The sequence below is a fragment of the Nannobrachium achirus genome, assembly GCF_963921795.1.
Source record: "Nannobrachium achirus genome assembly, chromosome: 18".
NCBI classification, from domain to species: domain Eukaryota; kingdom Metazoa; phylum Chordata; class Actinopteri; order Myctophiformes; family Myctophidae; genus Nannobrachium; species Nannobrachium achirus.
In genome coordinates, this window is record NC_137825.1 from 14,904,241 (window position 1) to 14,908,861 (window position 4,621).

Below are 4,621 nucleotides of genomic sequence, written 5' to 3' on the forward strand. Positions count from 1 at the left end.
GTATCAATACTGAAACATACAAATACTTTGTTAAAAGTAAAAGCCTGGAATTCAAAATGTATTGAGTAAAAGTATTAGTGTTGGCATTAGAATGTACTTCAAGTGCCTAAAGTAACTTTTTTAAATAGCAGATCTACAAGCTCACAACGTGTCGCATGGTGGCACGCTGTGAGCTTGTAAATCCATTTTACGTGTCACCAAAAAGCAGTAGGTACTCTGCCTTCACCTGATGACACCTCCAAAAGAACTACATGGCCAAATACCATATCTGCTTCCTCCTCAAGCAGAACCACCCACTTCTGCAAAGCATTGTGGGAAATGTATTATTTTTTTGGAAGAGACTTTGACACACACAGAACTTTGAATCAACTTTGACTGAACTCAGTGCGTTCCAGTGTGAGTGCAGCCTTGGACTACTACTATCTATGTTGCTGTTGGCATCTCAAATTCACCAGCCAAAGTAAAACCGATTTTAGGCTCCAACTTGCTTGGATTAGAGTAGTGATCGCAGTGGATGTGTTTTCAACACTGCCTATATTATTGCCAGTCAGCTATGCAACAGTATGTAACATTTGCAGGTTAACGATGGCTTGTTGAAAATGCACATTTGACCCTGATTTGACCACATAGGCAATCACTAGAGACGTGCCGATTGATCGGTGTGTGATTGCGATCGGACGATATTGCCTTTGATTGGTATCGGCTTTGCCTCTATCGGCTTTGCTGATCTACAAGCTAGATCAGCTATTTCCACAATATTTATCTGTGGGACAGAATGTAACCTCAACTTCAACTAGTCGGGGGCGTTAAGCCTCGAACAGAGTCGGGTCCTAGTGCGGTGTAGTCTTTTTGAGCGTTAACGTTGTAGTTTTATGACTCAAAAAGACTACACCGCGGTGGATAGCCTTCCACAGCAGACCCGACTCTGTTCGAGGCTTTAGGGAGATGACATGGTAATTTCGTGCTAATTAGTCTAAAAGCACAGAATTTTGCACAGATGTAGCCCAGGGCATGCTCTAATGATTTAGCTAGGGCGCCCGAGTCGGCGACCTTCGGGGTGCCACAGTAGCCAAATCAAGTTGGGCTCCCAGCCTCCCATCGACTTTCAATACAAGAGGAAAATACCCAGAAAAACACTTTTTTTCTGGGTATTTAAGTAGGATGTGAGGGGTCTAACTACTAGGGTTTTTTCATGACGCTGAATCCATTGCAAGCATTTGTTATGCACAAAAAACATTCCTTGGGCTACAAATGGCCCCAGAAAACGATGGTTTAGTGATGATGAGTCATCACTTTTCAGAGTTTTGTGGGTGTTTTCTGGAGCTGTGGCGACCCCAAAGGTCACCGACTCGGGCGCCCTAGCTAAATCATTAGAGCAAGCCCTGAGCTACATCTGTGCAAAATTTGGCACTTTTAGACTGATTAGCACGAAATATCCCTAACACCCCTGACTAAACTCCTACAAGTTGAATTGGATACTAAAGGACCTCAGCCTGCAATCTCCTAATGTTTATAGTTTATATACCGTACAATGTCAATGTTTTGTAAGAAGAATCATTAAATATATAAATGCTGCTACAGTAACACAATAAATAGAATCATTTATGGATTTGACGCTGTGATCGGGAATATCGGTATCGGCAGATACTGATTCCAGTTGATCAGTATCGGCCCCAAAAAATCACAATCGGAGAATCTCTAGCAATCACTAATCATTAATTAATGGCAGCTGTAACAAACACTTGTCTTCTGTCAGTCTTGCGCATGTGTGTCAACTGAATGTTTTCTCTGAAGCCTTGATATCAAGTGATCCTCTCCCCCTCATGCTAAAGTTATATGACTTGTAAGTTCCACTTCTCATGAAAAGGGCAACAATTTATATTCCATCCTGATTCATGTCTTTAATTCATAGTTAACTAGTTTCCATTAATTAAACTGTAAGCCAGTGTTTTAGACATATGCCTTTTATTGCTACACAATAAATGGTAAAGAAAAAAACAATGCTACATGCATAAAGATTCATGATTAATCATGATTAATTTTTAAGCTGTGATTAATCTTTTCAAATTTGACAGCCCTACTAAATACATACAGAATTGAAAATTGCAAGTGTGGTTCCTGACTCCTGTGATGCGAATTTCACAAGTTAATTTTGTCTCACCATTTGAATTTTCCGCATTCATGTCAATGGGTAAAATTAATTCACTAATAAATTAATGGATATATAAGTCATAAATATTATGCCCATCTATGATGTCAGCCATCTCCATATTTGTGAAGTTAATTTTTTAATTAAAGTCAATGGAAAGAAATCATTAACAAATAAATGTATATAAATTAAACTATATATAACAACATATGTCTTAGCAAAATAGCGCGCATGCGTGTCCCGATGACGCCAGTCGAATTGACATAATGGCCCAAGTGGGTGCCACCAAAACTGTAGGAGTAGCACGGCAAAAACAAGTTTACTTAGGAAAAGATGGAAGATGGAATAAAGTCGGACAAGTACTGGTCTGCTTGGAGGGGCAACCACACTAAATAATGCCATAGCGAATATTTAATTTCAATCATGAAATTATTAGATAATATTAAAACATAATAACTTGTGAGCTTGTAGATTATTATTGACTATATTATACTATACTATTTTCAGCACATGTTCCCCCTGCATAGCGACGCTAGGAAGTGATTAAACTTACTGAAGTGCGGGTGTTCTTCAGGTTCCTCCTGTTTAACCCTTAAGTGCTGTTCGGGTCATTTTGACCCGTTTTACATTTTCATTTGGAAAAAAAAGGTAGAAGTTAAAAATGTTTCCACCTGAAACTCACTGGCCTTAAAGATTCTTCTGAGATGAACATGTAAAAAAAATATTTTTGCACTACACCCATGCTACACCCCCCTCATATTTTTTGAACCTTAAGTGCTGTTCGGGTCATTTTGACCCGGAAGCACAGAAATACACAGTATTATGCCAAAACACAGACACACAGTCACCCCCACTTCTAACACCCCCCTTCCGAAGCCCCATTCCGAACCCTCCCCCCCTTCCTATAAGCATGAGCAATATTGCCCAGTATTAAATGAAGTCGTTTTTTTTACATGGATTTCAGCTAAATCAGTAAAAACGCCTAGCTCTTTCAGTGTTTAATGTGATATAGCAAAGCAGAAATGCAAACATTTACCAAATATATCATATGAATTGTTTGGTATTGAGTCAAAGTCAATGTATCATGATGATTTGTTAAGTTAAAATGTATATTAGTGTTGTTTTTTTTAAACCAAATATCCACCGGGTCAAAATGACCCGAACAGAACGAAGGTGTAGTGAATCTGAACAGAACTTAAGGGTTAATAGAAATGGCCCTGGCTGAGTCTGGAGAGTTCATCTTCACCTGCAGTCGGGACAACAAGGACTTATTAACCTCAGACCTAGTGCTGTCAAGAATATGAAAATAATGATCTAAAGTGAATAAGGTGAAAGTAGACAATCTGCTTTTAATGTTTTTTGCAACCAATGCTTCCTTATATACCCACCTCACCTCACCATTAACACTAATACCCCCACCCCCACCCATTCTTGTTAGGGCGTACAGACTTAAATGTCACGTTTTTTTTTTTTAATTGATTGAAGAATTTATTAGAAGTTTGCAATAGAAAAAGGTACAGTTTCATTACAGTACAAATCACTGGTACAAGGTCAACTAAAAGGAGATCCTAGAAAGCCGAGGCTTATTTCCACAGGAACCACATAAAGAAATGGTTTCATGTAAAACAGAGGAAGCATAGGATACAAATAACTGTCGTTCAAAAACTGGGCTGTGGTCCAAAATATATAGTGGAGATGAGATGGTATTGTTCACATACTGTAAGCAGCTCAATTCAATTATGTAGTCATGATTTGTGCAATGAAATACTAATAGTATTCATTTATTCAAAGTAAACACTAGGTTTAATAGTGACATTCCATTTTCTTCCAAATGACATTCTTAATCTATATAAACTACAACAAGAAGGAAAAAAACAAACATACCTTCTCCAAGAATGTCTCCTGGTAGAAAACACACTTTAACACAGCTCTAAAGTAAGGATTATAGACTGCACTGCTTTGAGCTTCTTGTGGAAAATAAATTCCTCACGTTTTCACAAAGAGCCAGTCTGTGAAATCACTCTTTACATACTCTCCGACACAAAAGTTGCTCAAAGGTTTGTGATGAAAACCTCTATTGTTGTATTTGTTTACGTGTTTCAACCCGGACGCGAGAGAGGGACGGAAACGGTCCTCGTCCTTCCCTCTATCTTGCGTTGAAACACAGTAGACTACTCCAAGGTTCCGGGCCTGCAGAAGTAACAAAATAGCTGGTTTTGATTGATTGATTGATTGATTGAATACTTTATTAACAGTTTGGATAGGGAAAGCACATCACATGACAGTACAGTTCAGATACAAAGGTCTATTAATAGGATTTAAATCCAAGAAAGCACTATTTTTTGTTTAACATGTACATTCACATGACTTACAACAGTAGGCCTACTATGCAACAATACAAAAGAATAAATACATTTTATTTTATTATATAAAAATGTATCTATTAGTTCTACCGAATCTCTTCTCCACCAG